Source organism: Miniopterus schreibersii (genome assembly GCF_964146895.1).
Source record: "Miniopterus schreibersii genome assembly, chromosome: X".
NCBI classification, from domain to species: Eukaryota; Metazoa; Chordata; class Mammalia; order Chiroptera; family Miniopteridae; genus Miniopterus; species Miniopterus schreibersii.
In genome coordinates, this window is record NC_138104.1 from 50,297,277 (window position 1) to 50,316,654 (window position 19,378).

The window sequence follows — 19,378 nt, forward strand, 5'->3', positions numbered from 1 at the left end:
CAAAGCCTAGCCAAAGGTCAAGAGCATTAACTTGGCTTCCAAATTCCTAACACATGGCCACTCACACCAAACCCAGCCATTCCAAACTATTCTCAGTGTGACAGAAATCAACCCACTTTTAATTCAGTGGAGGCAATGTATTGTCATGGGGATTTCAGAAAACTAAGTTCAAACTAAGGCAATTATTTTTCAGGACATAAAGCACCTGGAAGGAAAAGGCTTTTTAGAATGTGGATAGAGTCACAAGTGTCAAAAACGGGAGAGGAGAGAGAGAGAGAGAGAGAGAGAGAGAGAGAGAGAGAGAGAGAGGGAGGGAGGGAGGGAGGGAGGGGGAGAGAGGGAGGGGGAGAGAGGGAGGGAGGGAGGGAGGGAGGGGGAGAGAGGGAGGGGGAGAGAGGGAGGGGGAGAGGGAGAGAGGGAGGGGAGAGGGAGAGGGAGGGGGAGGGGGGGAGAGGGAGAGGGAGAATGAATTTATCTTGCCTAAAATCAAGTTTCACATAATGGCAGTTAGATTACTGTATACTGGTAGGATTATCTTTCTCCGTCTACAAATAGTCTAACCACCCCCAAGTCATAAAAATCAGAGAGAACTAAGCTGGACAGAATATATTCCTTCCTGCTTCCTATCTCAGAGCAGTTGTGTGATTTCCTGAAGATTCTGTTGCTGGAGCTAGGGATAAAAGCTCATTTACACACACAATAACCTGCAAGTCTCCAGTTTCTATTCTTCCTCCCTCCCTCTTCTTTCCCCTCCCCCTTTTGGCACCAGAGAAGCAAGACTTAGGCGTGCTTTAAACAGTTTGAAGAGTAATCTGAAAGAGGAAGAAGAATCTGTACACATTGGCTAGCATGTGCCCTACCCTCTCTGCTCTTAAAAACAGCAGCAGCCCATCTTTTCAAAGAAGCTTGCCAAAAGAGCAGGAGCCCTGTGAATGAAGTGCGCTTTCAGGACCCTCCAGATTATTTAGATTCACTCTGCAGATCACCAATGACTGCTTAGCTGTCCAAGAAACGGGTAAACTGGATGTACTGAAGACCTGAAGTTTGCTTCTGAAAGTGAATGCAAAAGGACCCTAAAGTGTCAACCTTGAACTTAGCAGGTAAGGAGATTCGATGTTTCAGTGCTAGGACCAGAACTGCATGTAGTAAAATTATGCTGATTTTAGCAAATTCCTGGGAATTTGGGGATCTACCTTACCTTCTTTAAATTAGGCTGCCAGCATGAATTCTTTCTGCTTTATTTATTGGTCAGAAATTTGATAATCTAATCAGTCTACTCAGTGCTTCTGCTAGGTAGGGGCTCAATGTGGCAAAATACATAGGGTACACATATTTTAAAATCCTATTTTAAGGGCTTCATGGAGTTTCTCTAATCTGTAGTGGCAATTTCCTTCAATGTTGAAAGAAAATATATAGTGACTGCAGAAGGTAAACCAGTAAAGCATTATCTGGTATTTTCACAATGTATTTTCACATTCATTATCCCACTTGAACCTCTCACTATTGTGCAATTTAGACAGGGTAAGTGTTACTATCCCTGTTTTGCAAATAAGGAAATAGAGAGGTTAAGAAATATTCTGGAAACATACCACACAAATTGGCAAGTTATGACTAGAGACTGCAAGTATAAATCTCTCAGAACTATAAGGGAATTGCATGATCTATTTAGTATCTTAGAAATATCTGATGTAGACCAAGTTTACACAGAGCCAACACTTCATACATTTTAATCAAAATCGTTGGCCAGGAGCATTCTTCTACTTAGCAGCAAAGAGGCTGTTTTCAAGGGTAAACAAATGCTTTGGTGGGTTCCATCTGTACTAAAAAAAGAAAAATCCTTGAATTTTGAATTCAGTTGTTCTGCCTTCCAGCAGTCTGATTGTTTTGAAATCTAGAGAGAGGCCATGACACCATATATTTATCAGGTGATTATTCAAAAACAAAATGTAACTAAACCTGGACTTGGGACTGCATTGTATGCCCATCAGTTCCTGCAAATAAAATAAATCAGCCTGGGACCCAGTGAACCCCAAAAGAATGGTAGGTTAAAGAAAGTTTGCAGATTGAGTCCAGTCTCAGTCCAGCATTTCTGTATCTTCCTAATCTAGAACTATTAATTTCATTTTCTACTACATTTTCCCTCCTACCTTTAATCAAACTTTTGATGTGTCTAGGAACTAGTTATCTATAATAAAATCAAGATTTTTTTCCATGGTACAGGAAATTATAAATTTGCCTTTGGTGCATCATTTGTTGATAATAAGGAATTAAGGGAACAGCAATGATCCTTAAAGTACATATCCAACCTTGTGCATTTAATACCATAGAGGATAAGTATCATAATCTCCCCAAAAATATAGCTCTGTGTGGACGACTACTTTGATTCATTTTGTTATTTCTTATGATCTTATTAAAATCTCTCAAATACATTGCAATCCAGTTAAATAAGTATTGCTTAAGCTCAATACAGTATGTGGCACAAAGCAAGTTAAGTGGTAGTTCCTGCCTTTGAGGAACGTACAGGTATATCTGCAGGGTACACCAAGGAACCTGATCTGGCTACGTAAAGGGATTGAGTTGAGGAATAACAGAAAATGAATTTGGATAGAAATTAAAGACAAGATTATTAGACATTGAGTTCCAGGCACTTTTTAATGGGAAATCTTATCAGCAAACTGAATAAGCGATGAAAAACATTTTGAGGCGATGAATCTGACAGAGTTTCACAGTCCTGACTACATCTAGAGAAAAATGGAGATGGGAGTAGAATTTAATGAGGCTCTAGGCTAGGCTGATGGTAGTGGAAATGGACTTTAGAGGAACTCAAGAAACATTTAAAAGGAATAATAGATGGAAGCTGGTGAGTGATTAGATAGATATAGGCAGCATAGAAATGTCAGAGATATCTCTGAAATTTTGGACCTGTGAGATCTATGATGCTACTACTATTCTTAGAAATAGGTAATTCGAGGATAGAAATAGGGAGGTTAGGACATGAGTAGTTCTGTTTTGACCTACTCAGTTTGAAGAGATGGCAAAAATTCCAAGAAGCAATGTCTTATGGACGGTTGGAAATAATGGCCCTGAATGTGAATGATGGGTAAGAGGTACAGGCTGAAGTTAAATCGGGGCAGTATGGTGGATAGCCAAGGCCATAAGAATGGCTCAACTTAGAAAGCAAATCTAAGAGATGACCAAGGACTGAAATTTGTGCAGTGCCTACATTTTTAGGCCAGAGGGAGAAGAGGTTCCTAAGAAATAAGAGCCACAGAAATTTTATAGGCACCCCAAAACACCAGAAAAGGTGTTATTGGACACCCCCCTGAGTTGGAGGGAGAGGGCTGTCCCCTCTTCGGTTCTTGTCAGTCTCTCAGTAAAGACTTAAAACTAATGATACCAAATGGTTATGTTATAGCAAAGCAAATTTATTAAAGCGGCAAAGGAAGCAAATTTATCAAATAAGCAAGGCAAGCAAATTTATAAGGTGCAGATGGACTTCCCAAGTAATTTGGGAAGTCCCTGCCTGGCAGAGGTTTAGTATTTTATACCATTTTGTCTATAGGTTTTAAAATTCCTTTGCCAGATATTTTGGTAAAGATTAATTCTCAGGGTCTCTTTTTCACTTTGTTGTGGCCTTCCCAGAATTCATGAGAAGTACCTGGCAATTCTATCTTTCCAAGCCTGAGACTGCTGGCTTCTTTGTTTAGGGAGTAAAATAAAACTGCCTTTTTTCCCTTTCCCTTCCCCCCTCCTTTCCTGCATTCTCTAGTTGGGGAGGCTTTAACCATTTCCTTCATGTGTGCTTGGTTTGGGGAAGATAATAACTTGTTACTTACAAGCCAGCTGCAAGCTGTCCAAACTGTTTAGCTTTGTTTAATTTTCTTGTCTGTTTCCTATTCAACCTGCTTAGGAATTTTCTTAGCTTCTCACTACCCTGCAACAGAAATACAATTCTTCTTCTCAAAAGATACCAAGTGTCCTAAGGGAAGGTATCAAGTTATTTATTCATAAATTTCCCATTCCCAACATTAACTAGTATAGTGCTTCATAAACACCATGAGCACTCAATAAATATTAAGTTATTCTGATATAAGCAAGCATAGAAAATTTTTGCTTCAAGCAATCTTACAGTTTGAACTCTGTCATAAACTCTGCATCCTAACAGTGGCTGCTCTAAACTACCTTGCTGCTCTGATTTCCGTGGAAAGGAAATGGCCTGGAAAACTGGAAGTTCATCCTAGTTTTTTCTTGTAATCAGCTATGTGTTCTTTGGCAAGTTACTGAACATCAGTTTTTCTTGGTTTCTTAGTCTATCAAATGTAGCAATGAGCTTATAGGAATATTTTTAGATCATTTAAAATAATAAATATAAATATGAAAGCAACTTGAAAATATAAACCACCATCCAAAGGGGTTTTGTTTAAAGTCCATTCCAGGTGAATAAAATACACAACAAACTTGATAGCATGTGGAGGGAGCAGGGCCAGTTAGTTTCTGCTCTCAGCACTATACCTCTAGACCAGGAGCCTCACTCTAAGTATCAGCAGTCTCATCCAGCTCCTACAGCCTGCCAGTAGGATCCAGACCTCTGGTTACCACTAACTCTACAATACTTGTGCAAGCTTCAATGTTAATTTTGAAAGGAATAAAATATTTAAGAGTAGTATTTAAGGAGTATTTCTGTGAAAACACTATCCATGTTTATTCATTAGCTATTACTTCCATTATGTCCATTGTTCTTCGGATTAAATGCGAAGGATCAAAACAAGTTTTACATCAAGTTCTGAATGTAACACAATATTTCACTGCTGTGTCCCAAAGCCACATGTCCAACCACAGATTTGGTTATAATACAAATCAGGTTCCCAGAATATGTAGGTAGGTATAATGCATGTGTCTCTCCATAAAATACAAAGACCTAGAGTTATTTTTATGCCTCAAACCAATGTTATTTGGGTTTCAGGCTACTTGGATGTCTACCTGGTATGATTTGAAAGCCAATGAGAAACATATTTTCCAGTTCAATCAGGGTGAGGAAACTTCCAAGAGACAGATTCATGCTAATCAACCCTACAAAAGTGGTTCATGAGTCAGAATACCATTTGTTGATTTGCATTGAGGAAATATAACTGCTAAGAAGTCTTATAGACTAATAGCAGATAGTGGCACATCATTATCCTTATAGAAAAAGGCAACAGAGGAAGTAATTTAACCAGATTATAAATCTAAGCATCTTAATTCATCAATTCATGTTACAATACTGGTACTAAAACACCATCAACTGACAATTATTTTTGCCTTCAATTGAGAACTCTTTATAGGTTGGTAGAGAAGATCACTGTTTAAACATAAGTCATGCACCACAAAGCTCTTTATACTGCTTACTCATTTCATCCCATCCTATCATGATCCCTCAATTCTTTGTGTCCCACCGGTTTTGCTTCTGCACTTAGGGGGGAGTTCATATGAGAGAAAATAGAAAGAAAAATCTATAAATATTTGGGAGAAGTGAAGGAGGGGCCCTACTAGAAATAGGGGGAAAGAGACAAAACAGAAGAATAAATATAGACCCTTGAGGAGTGCATGAGTGTGGGTGAGTACTTAAACACAGAGTTGGTTTTCCTTTTGATGGATAAAATGTAATTATCTTTTTTTTAACATATCTCTATTGACTTCAGAGAGAGGGAGAGAGATAGAAACATCAGTGATGAGAGAGTTGTTATCCATCGGCTGTCTCCTGCACGCCCCTGACCAGGGATCGAGACCGCAAACCGGGCATGTGCCCTGACAGGGAATCAAACCTCGATCTCCTGGATCCCAGGTCGATGCCTAACCACTGAGCCACGCCTGGCCAGGCTGTAATTATCTTACTTAGAGTGTTTGTTGAATCAATATATCCCAGACTTTTGAGCTCCTACTGATATGTGACTGATGGAAAAGGAAAAGGAGCTGAGGGCTAGACTTAGAGCCCTGTGACATAGTCAGGCTTTCTTTTATTTTCCATCAACCACTTTTCCCTAAAAAGGAAAAAAATCCAGTTTGGAATCACATTTTGAGATGTCTAATAATATAAGATTTGTTAATATTTCTCATCTATTTCATGTTAACAGCTTCTGTTTTTACACAGCATTGTCTTTCTGTTGTCATGGATTCAACATGATACATGGAATGAAGCTAACAATAACACTGAAACATCTCTGACACATCTTATGTATTTATTCTGTAATTCCTATGAAGTTCAGGCCTCAGAAGATATTAAAAGCTTCTTTTCATTCCAAATTTGTTACCCTTCTGTTTAACCGAATTTGAATTCTTGTTTGCTTGAATTTGAATTTTAACCTAAATTTGAATTTGATTGCCTTCAATAAAAAGCAATCTCCTAGAAAATAATTATTTCACTTCCAAGATCCAGGCATCTGAATACCAAGAAGTTATAGGCAGGCCTTAGAGTCAGCTCTGAGCAATAGCCTCAGAATTTATAGGGATTCCAAGTTCCTGGTAATTAACTAGAGACTTATACAGGTATCCCTGGAAGAAGGTAGGCCCTCTAGTTAGTGCTTTACCACAATTTCAAAAGTATGTAAGCTATCTATAACATATTTATACCATGTGGACTGAAGATAGACCTCTTCTTCCACTGTGCATTCCCACCCACACTCATGCATTCCTCAAGATACCTATCGCCATTTTGTGACTTGCATTTATCTTCAAGTCTCTTCTTATGCATCACTTTATTCTTATGACACAGAATAAATATTTGTGTCACAGTACTATGCAAGGGGCACACTGTGTAATTAGCTAGGAATGCCATAGTCTAAGTTCTTTTTGGACTTGGTATTGTCCTGTGTTTGAAATCCAACTGACAACAGAGTGACCCAATTTGATGAATGTGATGTTCTCCCCTTAAGGATGAATAAGCTACTAAAGAACAAACATCTTAGAACTGTCAGCAATGCACTATCAACTCCCTGTAGTTTCTAATACCATTGAGGATGCTGCTAAGCATATCCCTGAAAAGGCCAAGTGAAAAAGCTACTTATTGTGATAAGGCTAAAGTGATGACAGGAGGGTCTTTCTACTCCTTTACCTGAGATCTTTATTACACGGAGGAGAGCCACTGGGGTCATTAGTACAAGCCTGGTTGTTTATAGATTAAAGCTCCATGGAGGATGTGTAGCTTTGCTGCAGTCAATCAGTAACCAATCACTCAGTTAACATATATTGCACATTTTTCTATGTATGAAACATTGTGATAGGTTAGGCTTTGAATTCACAAAGCTTAAGAAAAAAAAGGCTGGACTTTTTCTATCTGTCCTAAAGTAGTTCAAAATCATCTACTTAGGAAAACAAGATTCCTACACATTAAAAGATACAATACAAGGTATTAGGATGCTGACTGCCATTTTGTTGGTACAAACTATAAACACAATACAAGTTCAAAGAATAGAGATACGAATGTAGAATGGGGTGATCAAAGTTGATGTCAGGAAGTAGAACCTAAGCTCAGCCTAGTATAAGCAAGAAAGAGAATCATAAAAATTTACATTTGTATAGTGCTTTACTGTTTACAAAATACTCATATTTGCTGATTCTCCACTCATGTATCCATGTAACAAAAACCTGCTGTATCAAAGAATTAATAAAATATTGTCCCAGTTCTTTAACTTGGAGAGAATCCCTTCACAATGTAGATGCATATCGAATCATCACATTATAAACTTTAAATATCTGACAATTTTATTCATCAATTATCCCTCAGTAAAGCTGGGGGGAGACATTTTCCCTCACCTCCTTGAGCTCAGCCTTATAGGCTGAAGAGCACAACTAATTTTTTTCATTTGACAATTATAGGATATATGGAGAATAGGAAAAAAGGCATTGGGGAATTGACCAAATAAAAGTAGGGCCCCATGAGCTGCACCCTTATGAAAACTAAGTTTTCTGCATCTTGCTACTGCTCAGCAAAAGTGAAAGAAGTATCTGCCTTAGAAAGCTGAGCCCTGAGTTGCAACCTCCACCACTTCCTCTTCTGCTTTGGCCCTGCCCTCATCTCCCCACTGCTGTTGGCAGTTCTCCAATACATGCAGGCCATCCGGTGCATGCTAACATTTACTAGAAAGGTAAAGGAAGTCGTGAGGAGTCATTCAACTTACTAGAGTCATAAAAATACATCCAAATACTGATTTAATCGTTCAGTCTCTCCTGTTGGCTGAATTAAAAAACACCCATCATTAGTTTCACCCAGTCTTTGGATTCTATCAATCTCTGGTTTAGGCCACGTTTGAACTCTCCTTCAGCTCCACCAGAATACTTTTGCCTTTCTTTGTTTTAAGCTCTTTGCCTTCTACTTCTTTCTAAATGTGTAGATTCATCTGCCCACCCTCATTCCTTTCTTCTCCAGTGATTTATAGTGTCCATTCACAAGCCATGTTCCCCTATACTCTTTTAGATTTTTCAGTGTTTTTTAATAGACTCTAACCTCCTACAGGTGTCCCCATTTCACTTCCACTTTACATGATTATCTAGATCCTTGCACAATAGCACCTATGTTTCCACACAAAAACATACTTCTCCCTAGACTTCGTAGACCCCACCCTGGGGCGTTAAATACTCTATTACTCAAAAGCACCTAATACCACAGAGTTACTCTTCCAAAGTTGCTCAATTAGGAGAGGAAGAGAGCAAAAAGTTAATAAAGCAGACTCACTGTCATTAATGGGCTCACCATCTAAATGGGTATGACAGATTCGTAAGCAAAAAGAGTAATTACAGCACTGTAAAAAATAAGATAATAGAACCATGAATCAGGGAGCATCTGTAGAAAATGATAACTTCAACTTGAATCTTGAATTATAAGTAGAAAATTGCCAAGTTCACTTCTTTGACCTTACATGTAAGGGTGAAAGAGAATACGTAGTTCAAGTATCTTCAACTAGCCAAAGAATGATGCGATAAGGATCCTGAATTAAGTTGGTGGAAGAGAATCAGGAGACACTGCAATAAAAGGGCGAACAGAACTTGGAATTTGCATGTGAGGGATGAGATCAGGTTGGAGTGGCATCAAATATGATTACCAGGTTCTGTGCCTGAGTGACTGGAAGACTACTTGTGTCCAGGAAAAAAAAAAAAAAATCAGTTGGAGAAGTTGATTTTGGAGGGAAAAACATATATTTGTCTATAAGCATTTGAAACAGAGAACAAGGCATGTGATCCAAGAAAAGTCATCTAATAGGCAGTTGAAATGAGATTAAAGTTCAGGTGAGTATTTTGTGGCTGAGAAAGAAATTTTTTTAAAAGATTTTTTATTGATTTTTAAGGAGAGAGGAAGGGAGAGGGAGAGAGAAACATCAATGAGAGAGAAACATCGATTGGCTGCCTCCTGCACGCCTCCTACAGGGGATCAAGCCCACAACCCAAGCTTGTGCCCTGACCGGGAATCGAATCTCCTGGCCACCTTTCAATGTGCAGGACGACACCCAATGAACTGAGCCACACTGGCCAAGGTGGGAGATTTTGAGTTATTCACGTGAAAATGATCTTTTTATGCCATGGAAATTGATAAATTCTTGAAGGGAAGGAGAGAAGCAAAAAACTAAATACCAAATATTTGCATGTCACAGATTTTGATTGCACTCTCACAACCTCAATTAACTATCTGAAAAATTTGTTATTGATGAAGGGAGATCAAAAGGAAGAGCTGGTATTAGGGCAAAAGTGTGGTAGCACAACTGGACTGATGACTGTAATGCCTGGGTTCTAGTTCCAACCCTGTTACTAGCTATGTGCTCTTGAGAAAGTCATAACCATTCTACTATCACCCTCAGAATTCAGTTTTTTAACATGTAAAAATTCATTGGAACAGGATCATAAAGACCACTCTGGCTCAACTGGCACCTATTCTTGGAATAACAAAGGACACATTTTACTAACATGGATCAATAATATTTTCTTAGAAGAAAAAAACAAAGAATTTCACTAGTCATCCATATGTTCCTGATATGCAAAGCACTATGCTAACCACTCTAGAAGAAACATGGAAAAGTATACAGGGAAGTAAAATAGAAAAAAGAAAACATGAAGATATAAACACTGTTTTCAAGGACATTGCAATCAAGTTGAACCTACTGGAACCATTCTCAGTTGATCCAGTGTAAATCATAATTCTGCTGTCAGGCTTGCATATCATTTTAGTTGGATGAGAAACAAGCAATTTAAATTTATCTCTCATACAGTTTTTTTTTAAGATTTTTTGCTTTAGTAAGATGTTCTGAAAAAATCCGTTACTGTTTTAAAAGTATGAAGAGGTTTGAAGAGGTTTAGGATGTAGGAGCACTTACTTTTAATGGAAAGAGTGTTCCAGAGGGTAAAGTGAGGAAAGGGTTAGTAGAAGGAAAAACAAGAAATTAATATAACAAATGAACTATACATCTAATGTGCCTCAATAAAGCAATTTTGAAATGAGTTAGTCTGATGTAACGCATTTATTGAGTGCCAAGTGTAATGCTCCTTGCTCGGCTCTACAGAAACTATTCATATTAATTATATCCAGTTTTTATCCTCAAAAAGTCTATAATTTAGTAGTAGAGATTAGACTAATAAAGAAATTAGTCTAAGAAAGAGTAAAAACAAGTAGAAACACAAGTAAGTAGAAACAGAAAATTGAATCTTGTAGTTGAACCATCAACTTCTGTGGTCAACTGCTTTCTAAGGTTCTAACATCCTGAGAATAACCTGTACATCCTCCCTCTTAATTCTTCCACATCTAACATTTCTACTAACCCTTTCCTCACTTTGCCCTCTGGAACACTATTTCCATTATAAGTAAATGCTCCTACATACTAAACCCCTTCAAATAATTCTCTCACCACCTCCTTGCCCTAAAAGAAACTTTGTCCTCACCATCAAAAGTAGACTGCTGACAATAAACTTATGGTTCCCAGGTGGGAGGGGGTTGGGAACTAGTAGAAAAGGTGAGGGATTAAGAGTACAAATTGGCAGTTACAAAGTAGTCACAGCCTTGGCCAATGTGGCTCATTTGGTTGAGTATTATCCCATGCACCGAAAGTTCACTGGTTTGATTCCTGGTCAGTGCACATGTCCAGGTTTCAGATTCAGTCTCTGGTCAGGGTGCGTATAGGGGGCAACCAATCAATGTTTCTCTCACATCAATATATTTTTTCTCTCTTTCCCTCTCCTTTCCTCACTCTCTAAAAAATCAATAAAAACATTTTTTAAAAGTAGTTACAGGGGTATAAAGTACTGCAAAGGGAATATAGACAATAATACTATAATAACTACGTATGGTGTCGAGGGGATAGTAGACTTATGGGGGGGAGTCACTTCATAAGTTATATAAATGTCTAGCCACTATGCTGTACATCTGAAACTAATGTAATACCAAATGTCAACTGTAACTGAAAAAAATGTTTGCTAACACACAAGAAAGTAAGTTGCTTATTTTGCTATAGCCCATGTACTGTGAGACTTAGAGAGTCTGTTGTATGTCTCCTGGCTCCCTGGTACCATTTTATATAAGTTTTTTGTTTGTTTTTTAATCATTTTCTATTTTTCAATTACAGTTGACATACAATATTAATATTAGTTTCAGGCATTCACCCCAATGATTAAACATTATATAACTTACTAAGTGAGCATCCCAATAAATCTCGCACACATCTGACACCATACTTAGTTATTAGAATATTATTGACTATATTCCCTAAGCCGTACTTTATATCCCCGTGACTATTCTGTAACAGCCAAACTGTACTTTTTTTTCCCTCACCCAAGGATATTTTTTCATTGCTTCTCGGGCGGGGGGGGGGGGGGGCAGAGAGAAACATTGATGTGAGAGAGACACATCAATTGGTTGCCTCCTGCATATGCCCCAACTGGGGCCAGGGATTTTGAGCCTGCAGCCGAGGTATGTGCCCTTGGCAGGTATCGAACCTGAGACCCTTCGGTCTGCGGGCTGATGCTTTAGTCACTGAGCCAAACCAGCTAGGGCAATTTGCACTTCTTAATCCCTTCACCTTTTTCATCTATCCCCCCCAATCCTCCACCCATCTGGCAACCATCAAAATATTCTCTATATCTCTGAATCTGTTTCTGTTCTGCTATTCATTTTGTATTTTAGATTCAATTGTTGATAGATATGTATTTATTGCCACTTTATTATTCATACTTTTGATCTTCTTCTTTAAGAAAAAAAAAGACCCTTCAAAATTTCATATAATACTGGTTTGGTGGTGATGAATTCCTTTAGCTTTTTCTTGTCTGGGGAGCTCTTTATATGTCCATCAATTCTAAAAGATAGCTTGGCTGGATAGAGTAATCTTGGTTGTAGGTCCTTGCTTTTCGTCATTTTGAATATTTCTTGTCAATCCCTTCTGGCTTGCAAAGTTTCTGTTGAGAAATCAGCTGACAGTCTTATGGGAGCTCCCTTGTAGGTAACTAACTTCTTTTCTCTTGCTGCTTTTAAGACTCTCTCTTTGTCTTTAACCTTTGGCATTTTAATGACAATGTGTCTTGATGGGGGTCTTTTTGGGTTTATTTTGTTTGGGACTCTCTGTGCTTCCTGAACTTGTACGTCTATTTCCTTCACCAAGTTAGGGAAGTTTTCTGTCATTATTTTTTCAGATAGGTTTTCAATTTCTTGCTCCCTCTCATCTCCTTCCAGCATTCATATGATGCAAATTCTATTACACTTAAAGTTGTCCCAGAGGCTCCTTACACTATCCTCATTTTTTGGATTTTTCTTTTTTTCTCTTTTGATTGGGTATTTTCTGCTTTCTTATATTCAAAATCACTGATTTGATTTTCTGCTTCATCTGCTCTACTATTAATTCCCTCTCATGTATTCTTCAATTAATGTATCCTTCATTTCTGAATGGCTCTTTTTTATGGTTTCTATGTCCTTTTTCATGCTATTGAAGTTTACATTGAGTTCCCTGAGCAGCCTTATAACCATTGTTTTGAACTCTGTACCTGGTAACATGCTTGCCTCCATTTCATTTAGTTCTTTCTCTCAAGATTTCTCCTGTTCTTTCATTTCTTATCTCTTTCTTTGTTTCTGCATTTTGGCTGCTTCCTTATGTTTGTTTGTATATATTAGGTAGAGCTGCTAAATCTCCCGGACTTGGTAGAGTAGCCTTGTGTAGTAGGTATCCTGTAGGGCCCAGGAGTGCAGCCTCCCCAGTCACATGAGCTGAGTGCTCCAGGTAGACCCCTGTGTGGGCTGTGTGCACTGTCATGTTGTAGTTGAGCCTTGATTGCTGTGTCACTGGGAGGCATTGACCTAGGTCAATCAGTTGCTAGGCCTGGCTGTGACTAAAATGGAGAAGCTGCTATGCAGGAGCCAACCCTATGGAACAGAACTTGCTTCAGTGGGGCTTTGGTGCTCAACAAGTCCACCCCTTGACTGTGTTACTCACGATTGGTTGGGTTGTAATCTGGTGTGGTCTGAAGCTGTCCACCAGGTGCATGGGCTCTGAGGACTCCCAGAAGGTTCAGGTACAGCCAAAGTTTGTGCCCGGCCTGCGGCTACCTGGCATGAGCTACAGAGCAATCTAGAGATGGCTGCTACTTTTGCTGGGCCTGGAGGAGCCCAGGAGAGTCCAAGCTGCCAACCAAGACCAGCTACCAATACTGCCAGGCCTGAGGCCACTTAACAAGAGGACTGGGGTACACAGAGGCCAGGTGCTATTTGCTTGAGAGACTTTAAGAAAGTTCAAAGCATTAGGCAAGAAAGGCATTTGTATGGAAAAGTCACTGGAAATGCCTTGGGTGGGTCTTAAAGTTAGGTGGAGTGGGTTTTCAGGGAATCACCAGGGCACGGCAGAGTGTGAGCCAGGTTGGTGGAGACTCAGATATGGCACCTGCCTGCTGACTCTGTGGTGGTGGGAGTGGTCTCAGAAAAGGAACAATGGCCTCTGCCAGCAGTTTTATCTTGCAGAAAGCTGCCCCCCTCCAAGCTCTGACCCTGATGCTAGACAATTCAGTTCTTTCCTGTATGTCCCTGGTTTCTTTTAAGCTGCTGCCCCAGCAGCTGGAGCTCAGAGGGAGTGAGTCTAAGTAAGTTCAGATGGGCAGGCCCTTTATGAGGAACACCTGGGACTCCAGCAGCCCTCTGTCTCCTTCAGCTGCAATCCCTGCTGATTTTCACAGCCTGAAGGTATGGAGACTTCTCTTCCTGGCTCTGGAACCCTAAGCTAGGAGGCCTGGAGTCAGGCTGGGACCCCTCGCTCCTCAAGGGGGACCTCCTGATTTTTATCCACCACACATAGATGCGGGACCAGCCTGATCCATGTGTCCACCTCTCCTACCAGTCTTGATGTGGCTTCTTTAAATCCCTAGTTGTATATCTTCCTTTCAGCTAGATTTCAGGCAGTTCTGAATGATGGTTGTTCTGTTGTTTAGTTGTAATTTTGATGTGGTTGTGGGAGGATTTGAGCACCGCATTTACATATGCTGCCATCTTGACCAGAAAACTCCCTGGTGCCACTTTAAACCATTACCCTTCTGTCATAATGCACAAACCATCCATTTATGCTACCCTCTAATTCTTCTTATTAATGTCATCATCTGTTGAGCTCTGTCTTCTTTTTCCTTAATTCACTGAATATTATGGTATTTGGCTTGCAATCTTCCTTTCTACTGCAAATCCTGGTAAATTCATCTTCCATCTGAACAACCAACCCAGTAAACTGACTTCAAATTTTCTTGATCATCTTATCTGGAAAAACATCCATTCACATTCCACCTTGGTTGCTCATTCCATGGTCATACTTGGAGCCTTATTTATCAGCACACAATTGAAATCTTAAACTCCAGTGTACATGCTCTGACCATAAGCTCCTAGGCTTTCAGTACTTTTATTCCCTTATTGCTACTACACCAGTTCTTAAATCTCAATGAATCTTCCAGTCTCCTGGTCCACCCATTTTCTCCCAATCTGCTAAACTTCTTCATGGTTTTACTTTTAATCATTCTTTAGGTAGCATTCTCAACTTCCTTTACCCCATTTTTCTTCCATAACATTTGTTCTAGGACTCCTCTAACTTTACATCAATTTAAGCATTTGAATTTTCTCTCTCTTACACCATTGCTGTTAAACACTATTGAAATAAGTCATAAACCTTGGAAAGTGACTCTATAAGGTTAAGAAAGAATATTATTGTAGTCTTGAATGATGCTTTAAGTTTAACTTAATAGGTCACTGGAGACCTTTGAAAGGGAAGTGATAAGATCACAACTGTGCTTTAAGATGAATAATTTGGCATAAATGATAAGGGCAGACTCAACAGAATAGAAATGAGAAAATTAAAAAGAAATCTGTGCCCTGGCCAGTGTGGCTCAGTTGATTGGAACATCTTCCCATGCACCAAAGGGTCATGAGGGCACATACCAAGGTTATGGGTTCCATCCCCAATTTGGGCATGTACAGGAAGTAATTGATCCATGTTTCTCTCTCACATCAATGTTTCTCTCTCTCTCTCTCCCTCTTCCTTCCTTTCTCTTTCAAAGCAATAAAAACATATCCTTGGGTGAGGATTAAAAAAACATTTTTAAAGAAAGCTGTAATTTCTAACATTCAATAAGCAGTATTGCCATATTATAACCAAAGAAAGAACAAAGAAATGCACCAATCCTTGGCTTATTATGTAGTCCACTACATAACTGTTTGTTCAACTGCTATGATTTGTACCAGTATATGAGTTTGTCTTATGTCATTGTTTAGTGACAGGTCTTGTAGAATCTGAAACTTAATAGTGTGGTGTAATGAAAATGGCACTGGACTGTGAGTCAAGCATCCTGGCTCTGTCACTAATTCTGTTTGTATCTTTGTGAGTGATTAAGGGAGTGCAGTTGTATTTGATGTTTTCTAAGTTCTCTTCTGGCTCTGACATTGTATAAAACTAGGTGATTCAATCCCAAACAGAGACTTTATAGGCACTTCTGAAAACTTCTTCAACAGAGTATCACTATTTAAGAATTGTTTTTAGTATCCTGACACTTCCCTTTTACTGACTTGTTCACCTAACAGTTGTGTGGGAACATAATCCTCACCCTTCTCATATGAGTCACTCAGTGATTATGTCTTGTCTCAAATCCTCATGAAAACCTGAACACCAGGATACTGCTAAGTTAACTTTTGTCCTGCGGTTTTGTGTTGTAAAGAGTGCTCAGGTATCACTGGTAGTATTTGTCAAATAATTTAATATGCCTCAGAGAAGCAAATTTAATATTATGCCAACAGATTTACAGTAATGGAAGGGACTCAAAGAAGTAATTTAGTACAATCTAGTGTAAGGAAATTTACATTTTTTCCTTCAGGCAATATGGAGATTCTGAGGTGGAAGGTATGATCAAGGTGGTGTTTAGTGAGGACTACCTCCTCACTGCTGATTTATGAACAAGTTGAAGCTTGTTTCCATCCTTATACCTAGTTTATTTGTTCTTTATTTCCTTACTCCCTCCCACCATTTCTCCTCTCTTTCTCTCTGTCTCTCTCTATCTCTCCCTCTCGCTGTAGCTCTACTTACAGCAAAACGGTACATTTCCTGGCTGGTATTTAACAAACTTGTTGAGTGTTCATTTAGTTACATCTCCCAATTCATTTAATTTTCCAAAGTTATTCAGAATTATAACCCCCACTTCCCTGATTGGTAACATCTACATAAAATAATGATTCTGTTCTCTTGTCTGTTATCAAGGATATTACGAAGAGTGGTAGGCCAAGGCCAACCCTGTGAAATACAGTTATATCAGTACCAGACCAACACAGATCAGTTATCATTCTCAAGTGTAAGCTTGTCCAATTCAATGCCAGTCAGTAACACCTTTGAGGGCTTACCATGTCTCAAACTCCTAGCTAAGCTTGCTGAGAACACAAAAATGAGTGAGACAAGCTGCCTGTCCTAAGGAGCTTCAGGTAAGAAGAGTTAAGCCCAATAGATAAATAGAAATAATAGAGGCTTAGAAAATATTTTGAATGAATAACTATAATAAAATATTAGGCATAAAGTACTAAGTTCTGTAGTTATACCATCTTTTTTTGCTTTATTATTGAGTATGTTATGAAGTATATAATTTAAAGTTTTAAATCAGGCTGATGGGCTATTCTCTTTACAAAATCAACTTAATTTCTTCTTAATAATTCTTAGTATTTAATATAAACTGGTATTGAATCTTTACCAATATCTTTCTAGATATAGAAATTAAACTTAACAATACCGTTTATCAGCCTTAGCCTTTAAAATTTTAAGTTTTAACCTAAGTTTAGCTGAATATTTAATAGTTTGAGGTAATTTAGACAAGGGTCAACAGACATTTTATTTTATTCTATTTATGACAAAATAATAAGCCATTAATTGTGTAATAAAAACCAGAAGAGGTTTGTTCAATTAAATTAAATTAACTTTTAATGTGCCATTTACATATGTTATCAGAGACTACTTCCAATTCACTATATTCACTAAGAATAGATACCTGGGGAGGTTCTTGTCAATGTCTCAATACTGTATGTATTCCTGAGAAGAATGAAACTGCATTTTCTGTAACACTCAAGGAAATAAGGTACAGTCTGCTGCTCCACATTAAAGAGCAACTGGATAGTCTTCTGTTTCCCCATAGGGTCTTTTTTTAGTGGCATGTGTGCCTTTTTAAGAGCTTCTTTCAGCATTGCAAAACTCTGCCTTTATCTGGAAATATTCAGCTGCATTCCCAGCTCTTGCTATAATTTAGCCTGGAGATCTCACCTGGACTCAAGGCAAATATCTCTGACAATCCCTTTTTGTTGGAGCATTTATATGCAGAATACACTGTTTCCCTCCTACCTTGCCATGAAAAAAAAAAGTATCTCAGATTAAATGAACATCCACCTGAAGCATCTTTTTATTGTTATTGTTGTTGAGATTTTACAGATGTCCCCCACTTCCCCCCTTACAGCCCTCCACCCCCACCACAGGCCCCCACCTGTCCATTGTCTGTGTCTATGGGCTGTTCATATATGCTTAAAAATTCTTTGGTTAATCACTTCCAGTCCTCCTTCCCACTTTCCCTCTGAGATCTATCAGTGTGTTCTGTGCTTCCAGGTCTGTGGTCCTACGTTGTTCGTCAATCTATTCTGTTCCTTAGATTCCACATATAAGAGAAATCATGTGATATTTGTCTTTCTCTGACTGGCTTATTTTGCTTAGCATAATATCTCCAGGTCCACCCATGATGCTCCAAAGGGAAAGAGATCCTTCTTTTTTACAGCTGCATAGTATTCCATGGTATAAATGTACCAGAGCTTTTTTATCCACACAATTACTGATGGGCACTTGGGCTGTTTCCAGATCTTGGCTATTGTAAATAGTGCTGCTATGAACATAGGGGTGTGTATATTCTTTCTGATTGGTGTTTTGGGATTCTTAGGATATATTCCTAGAAGTGGGATCACTAGGTCAAGTGGCAGTTCGAGTTTTAATTTTTTGAGGAAACTCCATACTGTTTTCCATAGTGGCTGTACCAGTCTGCACTCCCACCAGCAGTGTACTAGGGCTCCCTTTTCTCCACATCCTCACCAGCCCTTGTCATTTGTTGATTTGTGGATGGTAGCCATTCTGACAGGTGTGAAGTCATACCTCATTGTGGCTTTAACTTGCATCTCTCTGATGATTAGCAACATTGAGCATTTTTTCATATGTCTCTTGGCCATCTGAATGTCCTCTTTGGAGAAGTCCTTTGGCTATTTTTTAATTGGATTGTTTTTCTTTCTTTTGTTGAGTTGTATGAGTTCTTTGTATATTTTGGAAATTAACCCCTTATCAGATGTATCCTTGGCAAATATGTTCTCCCCAACTGTGGGGTTCCATTTCATTTTGTGGATGTTTTCTTTTGCTGTGATGAAGCTTTTTAGTTTAATGTAGTCACATTTGTTTATTTAGTTTCTGTTGCCCTAGGAGATGTATCAGTGAAAATTCCACTACTTGAGATGTGTGTGGCTTTAGTGCTTTCTTCCAGGATTTTTATGGTCTTAAGACTTACATTTAAGTCTTTTATCCATTTTGACTTTATTCTTGTGTATGGAGTAAGTTGGTGATCTAGTTGCATTTTTTTCTTTTTGCATGTACCTGTCCAATTTTCCCTAAACCATTTATTGAAGAGATTGTCTTTACTCTATTGTATGCTCTTACCTCCTTTGTCAAATATTAATTGACCATAGTGGCATGGTCAATTTCTGGGTTCTCTGTTCTGTTCCATTGATCTATATGCCTGTTGTTGCACCAGTACCAGATTGTTTTTATTACAATGGCTTTGCAGTATAGTTTGATATTCAGTATAGTGATCCCTCCAACTCTGTTCTTCTTTCTCAAGACTGCTGCACCTATTC

General features: G+C 38.7%; 1 protein-coding gene across 1 annotated transcript in view; it reads left to right on the forward strand.

Annotated features, from left to right (window-relative positions):
* Nucleotides 1–767: 767 nt before the first annotated feature.
* CYSLTR1 (cysteinyl leukotriene receptor 1) overlaps nt 768–19,378 on the forward strand; it is a 30,500-nt gene continuing 11,889 nt past the window's right edge. The window contains exon 1 of the mRNA XM_081125640.1: nt 768–1,100. The gene's annotated coding sequence lies outside the window, so the exon portion shown is untranslated. The remainder of the gene's footprint in view (nt 1,101–19,378) is intronic.